The 18,134-nt window shown below is 46.8% G+C and overlaps 1 long non-coding RNA gene across 1 annotated transcript in view; it reads left to right on the forward strand.

Moving 5' to 3' along the window:
• Positions 1-3,687: 3,687 nt before the first annotated feature.
• LOC134346271 (uncharacterized) overlaps positions 3,688-18,134 on the forward strand; it is a 15,225-nt gene continuing 778 nt past the window's right edge. The window contains exons 1-3 of the long non-coding RNA XR_010017888.1: positions 3,688-3,983; positions 5,810-6,040; positions 17,830-18,134. The exon at positions 17,830-18,134 is cut by the window's right edge and continues 778 nt beyond it. This is a non-coding gene — a long non-coding RNA (uncharacterized LOC134346271). The remainder of the gene's footprint in view (positions 3,984-5,809; positions 6,041-17,829) is intronic.

Consider the following 18,134-nt stretch of genomic DNA (forward strand, 5'->3'; position numbering starts at 1 on the left):
ACCTCTAGTTGTAGTCACACACAACCTCAGTGAAAAAAGACTGCTTGCACTTACCCTATCTATACCCCTTATAATTTTTGTATACCTCTATCAAATCTCCCCTCAATTTTCTATATTCTAACCAAAATCTTATACAATTGCAACATGACTTCCCCACTCTTACACTCACTGCTCAACCAATGACCGCATGCATGCCATACGCCTTCTTCACCATCCTGTCCACCTGTGTTGTCACTTTCGGAGAGCAATGACTTGGACCCCACGATCTGATGAGCAAACCCCCACACCATCCATTATAAACCCAGCGAGCTGGTGGAAGGGCACTGGAGAGAAGGTGTGACCTGTTCCTGTTTTCTCGCTGAACACCTTTAAACTTCTTGTGAGTTACTGGAGACCCTTAGCAGGTGGGAGCAGAATTCCAAAACTGCATTCCCAGGATGGATTGGGAGGGTCAACTGGGACCGTCCCAGCGATGCACAGGTAGATAAGACAGGTGGAGGAAAAGGAGGAAAAGAAAGGTCTCCCTCTCAGCCAGTGTCTGAGTGTTGGGGCAGATGTCAGGTCGATAAGAATGGTCCAACATTCTCTTACCTTGTCAATTTCTCCCAAGCAGCAGAGCTTGAGAGCAGACCTGATAGTGCAGTTTGAGCTTGAAGGGATTTGGTATGTAACCAGAGACTCCGGCAAATATCTACAGATACAAGAAAATCTGCAGATGCTGGAAATCCAAGGCAACACACTCACAAAACGTAGGAGGAACTCAGGAGGTCAGGCAGTATCTATGGAAATTAATAAACAGTCAGCGTTTCAGGCCGAGACCCTTCATCATTTCTGCAGATGTTTGGTGGAGAGCATTCTAACTGGTTGCATCTGCATTTGGTGAGCAAGAGGCCACTGCACAGGATCAAGAAAAGCCTCAGGGAGTTGTAAACTCAGCCAGCTCCATCATGGGCACTGGCCTCCCCAGCATCGAGGGCATCTTCTAAAGATGATGCCTCAAAAAGGCAGAATCCATCATGAAGGGCCATTACCATCCAGAGCTACCATCAGGGAGGAGGTCCAGGACCTTGAAGACATACTCAGTGATTTAGGAACAGCTTCTTCCCCTCCGCCATTAAATTTCTGAACCCATGAAGAGTAACTCACTTCTTACTATTTATTTTCACTATTTGTCTATTTATTTATTTATGTTTATAAATTCTTATTGTAAGTTATAGTGTTTTATTTATGTATTGCACTGTACTGCTGATACAAAGCAACAAATTTCACAACGTACACTCAGTGGCCACTTTATGAGGTACACCTGTACACCTCGTTAATGCAAATATCTAATCAGCCAATCATGTGGCAGCAACTCAAGGTATAAAAGCATGGAGACATGGTGAACAGGTTCAGTTGTTGTTCCGATCAAACATCAAAACGGAGAAGAAATTACTTTGACCATGGAATGATTGTTGGTGCCAGATGGGGTGGCTTGAGCATCTCAGAAACTGCAGATCTCCTGAGATTTTCACACACAGCAGTCTCCAGAGCTTACAGAGAATGGTGTGATAAACAAACAACATCCGCTGAGTGGCAGTTCTGTGGGTGAAAATGCCTTGTTAGTGAGAGAGGTCAGAGGAGAAGGCAGACTGGTTCAAACTGACAGGATGGTGACAGCCACGTGTTACAACAAAGGTGTGCAGAAGAGCACCTCTGAGCACACAACACGTCAACCCCTAAAGTGGTAGAAGGCCATGGACAGGACGTACCTAATAAAGTGGCCACTGAGTGTTTGTCAATAATAATAAAACTGATTCTGATTGTGAGATTTAAAAAGATCATGAGAGACATAGATAGAGTAGACAGCCAGTATCTTGCTCCGGGGCTGAAATACCTAAGACGGCCAGTATCTTGCCCTGAGTTTGAAATACCTAAGACTACAGAACAGTGGAGGAATGTGAGAAGGAGTGCTGAGATTGATCTTGGAGTAGGTTAAAGGGTTTGCACAACATTGTGGGCTGAAGGGCCTGTACTGTGCTCTGCTCTGTGTTGTACAGGGTATGCAGTTAAAGTGAGAGACATGTACGGGGCCAGGGATTTTACACGGAGAATGCTGCTTGGTGGTAGAGGCACGTACAAGAGGGGCTGTCAGGTGGACACGTAGATGTGTGGAGAATGGAGGGATATGGACCTTCTGAAGCCAGAAAGGATTAGTTAAATTAGGCATTTAATCACAAGTCTCCATGTACAATACTGTGCGAAAGTCTCAGGCACATATATATTGCTGGGCTACCTAAGATTTTTGCACAGTACTGTAGTAACTTTATATATTGCACTGTACTGCTGCCACAAAACAAACAAGTTTCATGACATACGTGAGTGATGATAAACCTGATTCTGATAGGGGTCTCTATTGTGGACTGAGAGTGGGAAGCGGGCAGGGAGAGGGGAATCATGGTTGGGAAAAGGGGAAGGGAGTGGGAAGCGCCAGAGAGACATCCTGTAATGATCCATAAACCAATTGCTTGGATTCAAATGACTTCGTTGTCTCAGGACTGGTCGTGTCTACCCCTGTGCCACCTCTTACCCCTGGCACACCTTCTCTGCCACCCGTCCCAAACCCCTGCCACTCCATTCCGAACATCCTTTGCTCCCCCCAGATTTACAGACTTGCTCTCCGCTCCACATTGACAAATACAATACTGTGCAAAAGTTTTAGGCACCTTAGCTATATATATTGTGCACTGAAGGGTCTGTTCCTGCACCACTCTATGTTCAAACTACCCCTGTTTCAGGCCATGCATTTTTCTCCATCTGTTTTTGCACTTTGCAGGAGATTTCACAGTCTATGGAAGGTTAATCCCGTATTCTGTGTTTCTTCTCTTGACCTTTTTTTTGCCGAATTTGAAACCGCTCCCAGTTCCCAGACCTGCTACTTTTCCCCCGCGACTACAGAAGCTTCCTGTTTGGGTCTAATCCTATTTGAAATGCCTGAATTTACCATGACTGGCTCAAATTTCCTGGTGTGCTTCTGCTCCATAAAGGATTGTAGAATGGTTCTGCTTCTTGCATTTGTGTCTTCAACATAATCTATTGCTCAGCCACTATTTTCCATTTTCCATTGAGAGTGGGGGAGATTCAAACAAGAGGACATGCATCGAGAGTTAAAGGGCAAAAGTTTAGGGGTAACATGAGGGGGAACTTCTTTACTCAGAGAGTGGTAGCTGTGTGAAACGAGCTTCCAGCAGAAGTGGTTGAGGCGGGTTCGATGTTGTCGATTAAAGTTAAATTGGATAGATATATGGACAGGAGAGGACTGGAGGGTTATGGGCTGAGTGCAGGTCAGTGGGACTAGGAGAGAGTAAGAGTTCGGCACGGACTAGAAGGGCCGAGATGGCCTGTTTCCGTGCTGTAATTGTTATCTGGTTATATATATTTTAGATTCAGACTTGGATTCTGTGTATTTATCATGTCAGAATCTGAATCAGAATAAGCATCAAGTTTAATATTACCGGCATGTGTCATGAAATTTGTTGTCTTTGCAACAGCAGTACAATGCAGTACATGATAACAGAGAAAAACTGAATTACAGTAAGTATATATATTAAATAGTTAAATAAGTAGCACTAAAAGAGAGAGAGGAAGTAGTGAGATTGTGTTCATGGGTTCAATGTCCATTCAGAAATTGGACAGCAGAAGGGAAGAAGCTGTTCCTGAATCACTGAGTGTGTGGTTTCAGGCTCCTGTACCTCCTCCCTGATGGTAGCAATGAGAAGAGGGCATTTCCTGGGTGATGGGGGTCCTTAATGATGGATGCCACCTTTCTGAGGCAGCGCTGCTTGAAGATGCCCTGGATACTACAGAGGCTGGTGCCCATGCTGGAGCTGACTGAGTTGACAACTCTCTGCAGCTTACTGTGATTCTGTGCAATAGCCCCCACCCCTCCGCCCCCCACCCCACCATACCAGACGGTGATGCAGCCAGGTAGAATGTTCTCCATGGTACGTCTGTAGAAGTTTGTGACTAATCAAACCTCCCCAAACTCGGAATGAAATTGCTCATGTGCATTCAAACAAACAGCGAAATGTGCCGTGTACATTAACAGCTGATACCATCCTCGGATGTGGTGGGGGCAGCCCGCGGGTGTTGCGTGCTGGGGGCAGCCCGCGGGTGTTACGTGGTGGGGGCAGCCCGCGGGTGTTGTGTGCTGGGGGCAGCCCGCGGGTGTTGCGTGCTGGGGGCAGCCCGCGGGTGTTACGTGGTGGGGGCAGCCCGCGGGTGTTGCGTGCTGGGGGCAGCCCGCGGGTGTTGTGTGCTGGGGGCAGCCCGCGGGTGTTGCGTGGTGGGGGCAGCCCGCGGGTGTTGCGTGGTGGGGGCAGCCCGCGGGTGTTGCGTGCTGGGGGCAGCCCGCGGGTGTTACGTGGTGGGGGCAGCCCGCGGGTGTTGCGTGCTGGGGGCAGCCCGCGGGTGTTGTGTGCTGGGGGCAGCCCGCGGGTTTTGTGTGCTGGGGGCAGCCCGCGGGTGTTGCGTGGTGGGGGCAGCCCGCGGGTGTTGTGTGCTGGGGGCAGCCCGCGGGTTTTGTGTGCTGGGGGCAGCCCGCGGGTGTTGCGTGGTGGGGGCAGCCCGCGGGTTTTGTGTGCTGGGGGCAGCCCGCGGGTGTTGCGTGGTGGGGGCAGCCCGCGGGTGTTGTGTGCTGGGGGCAGCCCGCGGGTTTTGTGTGCTGGGGGCAGCCCGCGGGTGTTGTGTGCTGGGGGCAGCCCGCGGGTGTTACGTGGTGGGGGCAGCCCGCGGGTGTTGCGTGGTGGGGGCAGCCCGCGGGTGTTACGTGGTGGGGGCAGCCCGCGGGTGTTGCGTGGTGGGGGCAGCCCGCGGGTGTTGTGTGCTGGGGGCAGCCCGCGGGTTTTGTGTGCTGGGGGCAGCCCGCGGGTGTTGCGTGGTGGGGGCAGCCCGCGGGTGTTGTGTGCTGGGGGCAGCCCGCGGGTTTTGTGTGCTGGGGGCAGCCCGCGGGTGTTGCGTGGTGGGGGCAGCCCGCGGGTTTTGTGTGCTGGGGGCAGCCCGCGGGTGTTGCGTGGTGGGGGCAGCCCGCGGGTGTTGTGTGCTGGGGGCAGCCCGCGGGTTTTGTGTGCTGGGGGCAGCCCGCGGGTGTTGTGTGCTGGGGGCAGCCCGCGGGTGTTACGTGGTGGGGGCAGCCCGCGGGTGTTGCGTGGTGGGGGCAGCCCGCGGGTGTTACGTGGTGGGGGCAGCCCGCGGGTGTTGCGTGGTGGGGGCAGCCCGCGGGTGTTACGTGGTGGGGGCAGCCCGCGGGTGTTGTCACCCATTCCAGCACTAACGCAGCATGCCCACGATGCTCAGCAGAATAACACACGACTTGTGCTTTCCTCCTCCTGAAGTCACTAATCAGCTCTTCGGTTTTGCTGATATTGAGTGAGAGATTGTTGTTATGGTACCACTCAACCAGATTTTCAATCTCCCTCCTAAATGCTGATTCATCACCACCTTTGATTCAGCCTACGACAAATTTGAACATGGCACTGGAGCTGTGCTTAGCCACACAGTCGCAAGTGTAAAGCGAGCAGAGCAGGGGTCTAAGCACACATCCCTGTCGTTCACCTGTGCTGATGGGCATCGTGGAGGAGGGGTCGTTGCCAGTCTGAACTGACCGGGGTCGGCAAGTGAGGACATCGGGGATCCAGTTGCACGAGGGGGTATTGAGACCAAGGTCTTGAAGCTTATTGATTACTTTTGAGGGGATGATAGTATTGAATGCTGAGCTGTAGCTGATAAAAAGCATCCTGATGTATGCATCTTCACTGTCCATCCATTGCAGGGTTGAGTGAAGAGACCAATAAAATGGCATCTGCTGTGGACCTGTTGCTCCAGCAGGTAACCTGGAGCGGACCCAAGGCACCACTCGGGAGGGAGTTGATATGTTTCATCACCAACCTCTCAAAGCACTTCATCACGGTGGATGTCAGTGCTATTGGACGACAGTCACTGAGGCAGGTCACCACGTTCTTCTTGGGCACCGGTGTAATGGAAGCCTGCTTGAAGCGAGTGGGTATGTCTGACTGCAGAAGGGAGGAGTTAAAAATATCAGTGAACACTTCAGCCAGTTTGTTAGCACAGATCTTCAGTACTCGGTCAGCTACCTCATCTGGGCCAGATGTTTCCGGTCCTTGGGGGCTGTGGGAGTTTGTTAAAGTGCCTCCGTGTTTTATTGGTCAAAGCTGGGCTCCTACAATAGTCTGGAAAGAGTACGGGGAAAGTTTACAGGGACATTGCCGGAGACCCGAGTTATGGGGAAAGATTGAAAAGGTTATTACCTGGAGCTGAGGCGAATGAGGAGAGATTTGACAGAGATATACAAAATTATGGGGTGTAAACATGCAGGCATTTCCCCGAGAGATTGGGTGAGATTAGGAATGGGCATGGTAAGTTTAGGATGAAAGGTGAAGACCATAAGACATAGGAGCTGAATTAGGCCATTCAGCCCATCGAGTCTGCTGCACCATTTCATCACATCTGACATATTATCCCTCTCAACCCCATTCTCCTGCCTTCTCCCCATAACCTTTGATGCCCTGATTGATCAAGAACCTATCAACCTTCATCTCTAAGCCCATCCATGGCAATGAATTCCACCCCCTGGCTAAGAGGCACCTGAGGGATATGTTCACCACTCACAGGATGGTGGTGCAAGTGTGGAATGAGCTGTCAGCAGAAGTGGTGGATGCAGGTTCAATCGCAACATTTAAGTTTGGATAGGTACATGGACGGATGGGGTTTGGAAGGCATTGGTTCTGGTGCAGGTCGATGGGAAAGTATAGTTGGTGGGGTGGGGGGGGATGTCAGAACTAAGTTATTTGCACAGAGAAGGCTGGTATATGGAAGGCCCTGCCAGGGGTGGTGGTAGAGGCAGATACATTAGGGGCATTTAAGAAACAGGCACATGGATGATAGAAAACTGGAGGGCCTCGAGGGAGGGAAGAGTTAGATTGAGCTAAAGGGCCCGTACTGTGCTGTAGTAGTATCTGTGTGTCAAAGATTCAAAGGTTTCAAAGGTACATTTAATGTCAGAGAAATGTATACAATATACATCCTGAAATGCTTTTTCTTCACAACCATCCACGAAAACAGAGGAGTGCCCCCAAAGATCGAATGACAGTTAAATGTTAGAACCCCAAAGTCCCCCCCCTCCGCCCAGCTCCCCCCTCCCACGCGTAAGCGGCTGCAAGCAAACACCCCGTGTCAGGAGCAAGTGAAGACAGTGAACTGAGATGCTGAGGTTCCCAGCAGTGATCTTCTAGGTTGAGATGATTCTCCTCCAATACTATGATCATTACAAGAGGTGTAAGAATCGATTCCCACTTGACCAGGACTCCGAGAAACTGGGGAGAGCCACCGAGGCACAGCGAGGCCCCTGGAGGCCCGGGTACGATTCCAGCCCCTGGCGCTACGCGTGTGCATCACAAATTACCTTAATATTATTAAAACCTTGAAACCATTGGTGACCTGCGGAGTTGCAGGGAAACGCTGCCCCGTCAGGGAACGTACACGACACAGGCTAGATAAAGAGAGGCACAGGGCAGTGTGGCGATTCCTTACTCATCGCCCGTTACGCCGCTGGCGTTTAGGGCTGCCGTGAAAGTTCTCCATCTCTGGCAGTGTTCAGGACTTCCTTCATCACAGTTTTCACTACTGTCAGTCACACAAGTCCTGGGTAGAAGCTCAAGAAGACGTTATTGTCTGCCTGTCAGTAGCTTCCTCTCGGTTTTCACTACTGTCAGTCATACAGGTCCCGGGTGGAGACTCAGGAATACCGTCACACTCAGATGTAGAAGGATTCCTCATTGCTGTTTGCATAACAATTCTGTTTTGCCAGTCAGGGTTGTTAGCACTGAGCTGAACCCCCAGACCTGGGGGACCGATGGATCATTCTTAATCTGGCCTCTAACCTTTGACCTGTTTGGCATGAGTGACCCTACCAAAGGCCAAAGCCTAAAGCCCTGACTGCAGCCAACATACCTTTCCAGGTCATTGACGCACACAAGCCTTCAAGTCATGCCTAGGTTGTGATTCTCTTGAAGGAGCATAGTGGTCAACGTGACGCTATTACAGCTCTGGGCAACAGAGTTCAGAGTTCAATCCCGGGCGCCTCTGTAAGGAGGACATACATCCTCCCCATTTATTATCAAAGTCTACATGCAGCATACAACTCTCCCCACAGACAGCCACAAAGCAAAGCAACATCATAGAACCCAAAGGTTGGTTGAGTGAACTTGGCCTCTTTTCCTTGGAGCGACGGAGGATGAGAGGTGACCTGATAGAGGTGTATAAGATGATGAGAGGCATTGATCGTGTGGATAGTCAGAGGCTTTTTCTCAGGGCTGAAATGGCCAGCACGAGAGGGCACAGCTTTAAGGTGCTTGGAAGTAGGTACAGAGGAGACGTCAGGGGTAAGTTTTTCACGCAGAGTGGTGAATGCGTGGAATGGGCTGCCAGCGATGGTGGTGGAGGTGGATACAATAGGGTCTTTTAAGAGACTCCTGGACAGGTACATAGAGTTCAGAAAAATAGAGGACTATAGGCAACCTTAGGTAATTTCTCAGGTGAGGACATGTTTGGCACAGCTTTGTGGGCTGAAAGGCCTGTATTGTGCTGTAGGCTTTCTATGTTTCTAAAAATGTCAAAACCCCAATGCACCACACACAAACAAAGGAAATTGCATGAATGGAACAAAAGAAAATGAATAAAACACACAGAATATAAAACACAAAATCGAAAGAGTCTGTGACTGCTACAATCTGCTACAATTCTATAACTAAATTATTGAAAGAAAAGGTAATATTGGAAAATGACTTTTGAGGATCATAGAGTTTGGAGGCATGATTCTGCCTGCTCTGTTGTCTGTATAAACATATTTTGAACAAATTGTATCACAGGTACATGAGGGCCTTCTGAACCACAAACAAATGTGCATGTAGGTCTTGTTTGTGGGCAAACAGACACTGGAATGAGGCACCAGGCCAGTTTGCTGAAACTGTGGCTTCAAACATGGTGAAAAGACAGCAACTGCTGGATGAACTCATCTGTGAGGGTCAAATGAACATTTTCTACAATAAGGTGGAGTCTTGATTTGACAATCTATTTTCTATTTTCAAGTAAATTTTATTATCCAAGTACATAAATGTCCCCATATACAACCCTGAGATTCATTTCATTTTCCTGCAGGCATACTCAGCAAATCAATAAAATAGGAAACTATAGGTCTGTCAGTCTGACCTCAGTGGTTGGGAAGATGTTGGAGTTGATTATTAAGGATGAGGTCTCAGGGTACTTGGAGGCACATGATAAAAAGACCATAGCCAGCATGGTTTCCTCAAGGGAAAATCTTGCCTGACAAATCTGTCGGGAATCTTTGAAGAAATAACAAGAGGGATAGACAAAGGAGAATTGGTTGATGTTGTGTGCTTGGATTTTCAGAAGGCCTTTGATAAGATGCCACATATGAGCCTGTTTAACAAGTTACAAGTCCATGGTATTACAGGAGAGGTTCTAGCATGGATAAACCAGTGACTGATTGACAGGAGGCAAAAAGTGGGAATAGAGGGCCTGGCTGCCGGTGACCAGTGGTGTTCCACAGGGGTCTATGTTGGGACCAAATTTTTTTACATTATATGTCATTGATTCGGATGATGGAATTGATGGCTTTGTTGCAAAGTTTGCCCATGATATGAAGGTAGGTGGAGGGCAGGTAGTCTTATGGAAGTAGAGAAGCTATAGAAGAACTTAGACAGATTAGGGGAATGGGCAAAGAAATGGCAGATGGAATATAGTGTCAGGAAGTGTATGGTCATGCACTTTGGTAGAAGAAATGAAAGGGTTGACTATTTTCTAAATGGAGAGAAATAAAAAAAAACTGAGATGCAAAGGGATTTGGGAGTCCTTGTGCAAAATTCCTGAAAGGTTAATTTGCAGGTTGTACCTTTGATGAGCAAGGCAAATGTGATGTTAGCATTCATTTCAAGAGGACTAGAATATAAAAAGCAAGGATGTAATGTTGATACTTCATAAAGCACTGGTGAGGCCTCATTTGGAGTATTGTGAATAGTTTTGGACCCCTTGTCTTAGAAAGGATGTGCTGAATCTGGAGACGGTTCAAAGTAGGTTCACAAAAATGATTCAGGATTGAATGGCTTGTCATATGAAGAGCATTTGATGGCTCTGGGCCTATTTTCACTAGAAATCAGACGAATGAGGGGGGATCTCATTGAAATCTATTGAATGGTAAAAGGCTTTGATAGAGTGGATGTGGAGACAATGTTTCCTGTGGTGGGAGAGTCTAAGACCAGAGAACTCAGCCTCAGAATAATGGAGCATCCTTTTAGAAGATTGGGGCTGAGAGGAAAATTGGATCAGCATGATGAATTGGCGGAGCAGATGATGGGCCAAATGGCCTAATTCTGCTCCTATACCTTATGACCTTATAGTCTGATCCAATTTTCCTCTCAGCCCCAATCTCCTGCCTTCACCCCATATCCCTTCCTGCCCTGACCAAGAATGAAGAATCTATCAACCACTGCCTTAATTTCACAGATTCACCACTCTCTGGCTAAAGTTCCTCCTCATCTCCATTCTAAATGGATGTTTCTCTATTCTGAGGCTATGTCCTCTGGTCTTAGACTCCCCCACCACAGGAAACATCCTCTCCACATCCACTCTATCAAGGCCTTTCAACATTCAATAGATTTCAATGAGATCCCCTTTCATTCTTCTGAATTCCAGTGAGTACTCACTGTAAATTCAGATTAAAAATTGCAAAGTTAAATTAAATAACTCGAGCAAAAAGGGAAAGAAAGTGCTGGATAACGTACCGTGCTCATTGACGATTCAGAATTCGGATAGCAGAGGGCAAGAAGCAGTTCCTGAATCATTGACTGTGTAATCTTCAGGCTCATGTATCTCTTCCCTGATGGTAGCAATGAGAAGAAGGTTTGTCTGGGTGATGGGGGCTCCCGGGTGATGGATGTCGTCTTGTTGAGGCATTACTCCTTGACGATGTCCTGGATATTGGGGCTAGTGCCCATGATGGAGCTGACTGAGTTTACAACTTTCTGCAGCTGATTTCTACCCTGTGCATTGGCCACATCCCCCCCCCCGACCCCCATACCAGACATTAATGCAGTCAGTTAGAATTCCTACCATTGATGGGGCAACCCCAGGTGCTTCAAACGCCTTCCCATTCATTCCCACTCTATATAAAACCCATGGACCATACTCCTTCCCCTACAGATTAAATCCAAAATTGACCCAACCCATCCCCATTCATTCCTAACCTAGAGAACCTCTATTCCTGTTCATTTGGCAAATTGGTAAATTACTGTCACGCGCATCAAGCTGCAGTGAAAAACTTTGTTTTGCATGCCATCCATAGAGATCATTTCTCCACCCCAGGACATCGAGTTATACAAGGGAAAAACAGTATAGAATGCAGAATAAAGTGTTAACAGTTACAGAGAAAGTGCAGCATAAGCAGGCAATAAGATGCAAGGGCCATGTCAAGTGTCCATCTACTCATATTTGGGAATACACTGGATTCTGGTTAATTGGGACTGTGATGTGAAGGGTTAGTTTACTTGTCAGTCAAAAGTCGCTTCCACTGTGCCGGTCATCGATTGGCTCATTGAAAGGACGTAGCAACTCTTTCCCATTGGTTGCCTTGTGTGTACCATGGCACCGGAATCTGTTTTCTGGTGCCAAAGTTCTTTAAGAATAGCACTGCGAGAGACTCGCACTCTTTCCTTTGTCTCCAGGGGCTCCTTTTAACACTGAGACTGCGACCAGTGCTGAAGAACCAATGGGAAAATGCTGGAGATATAGGAGGGCCCACGCTGAGTATCGGTTTGTTGAATGTTTGGTTTTGCAGTTGTGTACCTTAGGGAGACTTACGTAACGAGGTACCTGTTAAGTTTGAAGTGTTACTGAATGTTTAGTGTCATAGTCTGTGTAACTTATTGTGGCTTAGATGTTTGGTCAAATGTTTTATTGTTTGTAAATAAATGGTTAATGTGTTCATCCGTAATCAGTGTCTTCTGTCTCACTTGCCAAACCCATGAACTTGCTTCCTCATAACAGGGACATGTCAGGATCAGGACATTTTGGCCCACTTAAACGGCTGCCCCAATTAGTCAGTTTCATGGAAATAGTTAAAAAGGTATATAAAAAAGAAACTGAGTAACAAATTATGTATTTAAATGAAACACAGAACAAATTAGAACGCTACCATTGTTACTACAGTGCTATAAAACTGTGTATTAGTTCTTAATAGTTATCGACAGAGGAATTCATCCAGTGTATGCAATGAACAAAATCAGCACCAACACATAGAGCAGATAATGGGCTGCCTTCATCCTCCAAATCTTCATTTTCTTTGTAACATTCAAGATGATTGTCAATAACTTCAAATTCTTCATAGTCCCTAACTTGTTGAAGTAGTGAAATCGTTCCATTCTTCACTCCCAGCTGATTCTGGCATCTCCAAACCTGAATGCTTGAAACCTTAGTGAGCAAAACACTTTTGAATTATGTTGTGGTGTTCGCAAAACACTCGCGACATCAAACGCCTTAACCCAAACTACCAATATTCACAACCATTCTGAAGTTTTTAATTATGCTACTGCTTATATCTCGCCAACTACCAGTGATAAATATCACTGCTTTTTGAACACAAACGTACACAACTGACGTCATTAAAAATTATTTGCTCTAAACACAGTGTAGTGTCTAATGGCCACATAAACACTCACAGCTGACACTAGTGAGAACCTGTTTAGAAAGTTTCCTGTCCCACTTGTCCCAAGTAAACAAAGGGGATCCCAGCTATTTTCTTGATCAGTTTTTGTTCTTTAAGAGTTGTCCCAAATAAGTGGCTGCCCGATTAACCGATGGCCCAATTGACCAGAATCAAATGCATACTGGACCATTCAATAGTCTTATAACAGTGAGGTAGAAGGTGTTCCTGAGTCTGCTGGCATGTGCTTTCAGGCTTTTGTATCTCCTGCCTGATGAAAGTGGCGAGAGAAGAGAGAATGTCTGGGACGGGAGACAGTAAAGTTACTTCTGTACAATCCCATCAGACATGCCCAGGGCAGAGGTAGCATGGGTTAAAGACCAAGTAAAACTCCCCTTTTACACTGAGGACCTGGGATGCAGAGTGTTGCACAGAGCACTATTGTGTGAAAGATTTCCCTCTTCTCCCCCTTACTGAAGGGACAGAAGTACAGACAGAGTCCAAGGAGGAGAGGCTGGTTTCCGTGATTTTCTAGGCTGTGCTCACAACTCTCTGTAGTTGCTTGCATTCATGGGCAGAGCAGTTGCCATACCAGACCTAGATACATCCAGATAGGCTGCTATCTATGGTGCACCAACAAAACTTGGTCAACGGGATATTATTTAGACTCCTGACGAAGTTGAGGAGTTGGTGATCTTCCTTGGCCATGATATCTACATGTTCAGACTAGAACAAGCTACTGGTGATTGCTTCCAAGTTAGAGAGTCCCTTTCTGAATGAGCCGGGGTGACTGATGGAAAATCAAAAATGAACGCAGAATACTTAAAAGAAAAAATGAAACTAATCTGAGGGAATTGTTCTGTGGTTTGGAACGAGTCCTGGTGTCCAGGCCGAGACTGGATGTTTGGATTTGTCCCATTACATCAGAAGATCCCATGCCTGTGTTCGAGGGCAGTGGGCTGGACGTTGTTTCCAGCTAACATGATTTTTCATTTGCCTGCACTGTCTTCACTCCCACCCCATCGCCACACTCAGTTAAATGTGCTGCCATAGGATTGAATTACAGCCCAGCTATGCAAATTCACATCAAGACCATCATTGGGAGATTGTTCCTCAAGACCACAAATATGCTCAACACGGCAGTTCTTAACTCATTAATTACCAGGGCAAACTATAAATAACTCCCTGGATACTGACTCCAGAGATGTCAAGATCTGCATTTGAGAGAAACAGGCTTTATATATAATCGATGTCTTCCCATTCATTCAAAAGTACACAATCCCCATAGACACAACCCCATCCCATTCCCATTGTCCACAATCCCCATAGACCCAAACCCTTCCCATTCACTCCCACTGTACACAATCCCCATAGACCCAAACCCTTCCCATTCACTCCCACTGTACACAATCCCCATAGACCCAAACCCTTCCCATTCACTCCCACTGTGCACAATCCCCATGGACCCAAACCCTTCCCATTCACTCCCACTGTACGCAATCCCCATCGGGCCTGTACTGTGCTGTAGTGTTTTCTGCTTTGTCATTGTCACCGTCACTATTATGTGCCATCCCGTACATCATGGCCAATCAATGGCCTTTCCATTACCATGATTGTTATTGGCAAATTTTTCTACAGAAGTGGTTTGCCATTGCTGCCTTCTGGGCAGTGTCTTTACAAGATAGGTGACCCCAACCATTATCAATATTCTTCAGAGATTGTCTGCCTGGCGTTAGTGGTCGCATAACCAGGACTTGTGATGTGCACCAGCTGCTCGTATGACCATCCACCACATGCTGCCATGGCTTCACATGACTCTGATCGTGGGGCTAGGCATGTGCTACACCTTGTCTAAAGGTGACCTGCAGGCCAATAGAGGGAAGGAGCATTTGATATCTCCTTTAGTAGAGACGTATCTTCACCCCGCCACCCCGGTTGTCCTATCCCATGCAGCCTAACAGCATACTCTCAGTGGTCATTTTGTTAGCATATATTCGTGGTCTTCTGCTACTGTAGATTCAACATGTTGTGCATGCAGAGACACTCTTCTGCACACCACTGTTATAACGTGGTTATTTGAGCTGTTATTTCCTTCCTATCAGCTTGAACCAGTCTGGCCATTCTCCTCTGACCTCTCTCATTAACAAGACGTTTTCTCCCACAGACCTGCCTCTCACTGTGTTTTTTTTTTGCCTCTCACTCCATTCTCTGTACACTCTAGAGACTGTTGTGTGTGAAAATTCCAGAAGATCAGCAGTTTCTGAGATACTCAAACCACGCCATCAGGCACCAGCAATCATTCCATGATTAAAGTCACATTTCTTCCCCCATTCTCATGTTTGGTCTGAACAACAACTGAATCTCTTGACCGTGTAGCATGGTTTTATGCTATGAGTTGCTGCCACATGATTGGCTGATTAGATAGTTGCATTAATGAGCAGGTGTACAGGTCTACCTAATAAAGTGGCCACTGAAGATATATCTATATTCTTTGAGTTTAGAAGAATTGGGGGGTGGGGGCTTACCGAAACATCTCAGATCCTGAGAGGCTGTGACAGGGTCCATGTGGAGATTTTCTCACCAGTGGAAGGGTCTGGACCGGGGACAGAGCTACAGGGATGAGGGAGCAGATGTTTAACACAGAGGTGTTTGGGAACCCCTTGTAGAAAGTTGTGAAACAGTGGAATTCTGTGGAGGCTTTTGGAGGATAGATGACTGGGAATGGGATTTAAAGAAGAAGGCAAAACAATGGATGCTGTCTTCATGGACTTTATCAAGGAATTTGACAAAGTCCCACATGGGTGATTGGTCATGAAGGTGGATAGGCATTCAAGGTTAGATTAGACATTGGCTTTGAGGGAGAAGCCTGAGGTAGTTCCCTTTCTGACTGGAGGTCTAAGACTAGGGGAGTGCCACAGGGATCTAGGCTGGGTCCTTTGTCGTTTGTCCTCTACATCAATGATCTGGATGATAATGTGGTTAACTGGATCAGCAAATTTGTAAGTGACATCAAGATTGGGGGTGTACTGGACAGCGAGAAAGACTACTGAAGCATGCAGAGGGACCTGGAGCAGCTGGAAAAGTGGTTGGCAAAATGGTGGATGGAATTTAATGCAGACAAGTGCAGAGTATTGCACTTCAGTAGGACCAACCAGGATAGGTGTTATGCAGTGAACAGTGGGGCACTGAGGTGTGTGGTGGGACAAAGGGATCTGTAATTCATTGAAAGTAGTGGCACAGGTAGAGAGGGTCATAAAGAAAGCTTTTGGTACATTGGCCTCCATAAATTAATGTATTGAGTACTGGAGTTGGGATGTTATGCTGAAGTTGTATAAGACATTGGTAAGGCCTAATTTGGAGTATTGTGTGCAGTTTGGTCACCTACCTACAGGAAGGATCTATGAAAGAGTGCAACGAAAATTTACAAGGGTGCTGGGACTGGAGGACCTGAGTGATAAGGAAAGATTGAATTGGTTAGGACTTTATTGTTTGGAATGTGGAAGATTGGGAGGGCATTTGGTAGGCATATTCAAAATAATGAGGGGTGCAGATAGGGTAAGTGTAAACGGGCCTTTTCTACTGAGGTTGGGTGAGTCTACAACCAGAGGTCATGGTTTAAGGGTGAAAGATGTAAAGTTTAAGGGAAACATGAGGGGAAACTCCTTCACTCAGAGGGTGGTGAGAATGTGGAACGTGCTGCCAACGCAAGTGGTGCATGTGAGTTTGATTTCAAAATGTAAGAGAAGTTTGGACAGGTACATTGAAAGTAGGCATACGAAAGGCTATGGTCCGGATTCAGGTCGATGGGACTAAGCAGTTTAAATGGGTTGGCATGCACTAGATGGGCCCAAGGGCCTGTTTCTATGCTGTACTTTTCTATGACTCTCCTGTCCTCCAGTATTATCTGGGGAAAAGGCGTTTGCTGCCTACTCTATCTATGTAAAGAAAGAATTGTCTTTCCTTTATACAGTATTATTTGAAAAGCAATGTTTATTTTTGCAATTAATAAAAGTACTGCTTGGGAAAAGAAGTTTCACATAATTCTTTATTATAGCTGTGACATCCAGTGTTAAAAGCAAAAGCTGTTAAAAATAACACCCATGTTGACATATTGTTTAATGTTAACTCTAGTTCAACAGGAAACCATCCAGTTCTTCAGAAGAATGGTGAAGTGAACAGCACTTGTAGGAGGAAATCTATTGATTCCCAACAACTTCCCTGAAGTTCCGTGAGAAGGAAACAATTCGACTCGAGATAGACTGTAGTTAATGGGAAAGTGGGAACCTTCTTATTAGTCAAAACATGTACTGAAACAGGCTGGACAGATTGCAGAGCTTCAAACAATGAGGGGCGACCTGTATTGAAGGGGAGTTTCACTGGGAAAGGCTAGACCATTGGAAAGCATCGAACAATGAGGGGTTCATGAGAATGATTCCAGGAATGAAAGGGTTAATGTATGAGGAGCATTTGAGGGCTCTTGGCCTGTACTCACAGGAGCTTAGACAAATGAGGGAGGGAGGGGATCTCATTGAAAGCTAGCAGAGCGCACACGGAGAGAATCTCTCCTCAGGTGTGAGAGTCTAAGACCAGAGGAGACAGTTTCAAATTAGAGGGGTGTCCATTTAGAACAGAGATGATGAGGAATTTCTTCAGCCAGAGGGTGGTGAAAATTTGGAATTTATTTCCACAGATGACTGTGGAGGCTAAGTCATTGGGTATATTTAAAGCGGAGACTGGTTCTTGATTAGTAAGGATGTCAGAGAAAGGGAGAAGATTGGAGATTGGGTTGGGAGGGATAAAAAATCAGCAATGATGGAATGACGGAGCAGATACGATGGGCCAAATGGCCTAATTCTGCTCCTGTGTTTTCTGGACTTATTCAAACATGCAAGATCCCAAGGGGCAACAGGGGAGACGTTGGGATGTTTCCACTATTGGGAAAGTCTCAAACAAGTGGGCAGAGTTCCAAATAAAGGGGCTCGTCATATGTAGCTGAGGTGTGTGGTAATGCCTTCTGACTGAGGGTGCTGAACTTCTGGAATTCTCTGTCCCCTCAGGGTGGTGGAGGCTGTCGTATTGGATATATTAAAGATGCAAATCGATGAATATTTGAAAGATCGAGGAATTGAGGGTGATGGGGAACTGGCACCAAAGAGGAGCTGAGGCCAGGTTCAGGAACAGCAACTTCCCTTCAGCCAGTCGGTTCCTGAACCAACCAGCACAACCCTAATCACCCCCTCAGTACACCATACTGTGACCACTTTGATCTCTTTGGACTACAATGAGCTATCGTTTCTTTCCTTTGTTCAAAGTTCAAAGTAAGTTTTATTATCAAAGTATACCTATGTCAAAACATACAACC

This window comes from Mobula hypostoma, chromosome 5 (genome assembly GCF_963921235.1).
Source record: "Mobula hypostoma chromosome 5, sMobHyp1.1, whole genome shotgun sequence".
NCBI lineage: Eukaryota > Metazoa > Chordata > Chondrichthyes > Myliobatiformes > Myliobatidae > Mobula > Mobula hypostoma.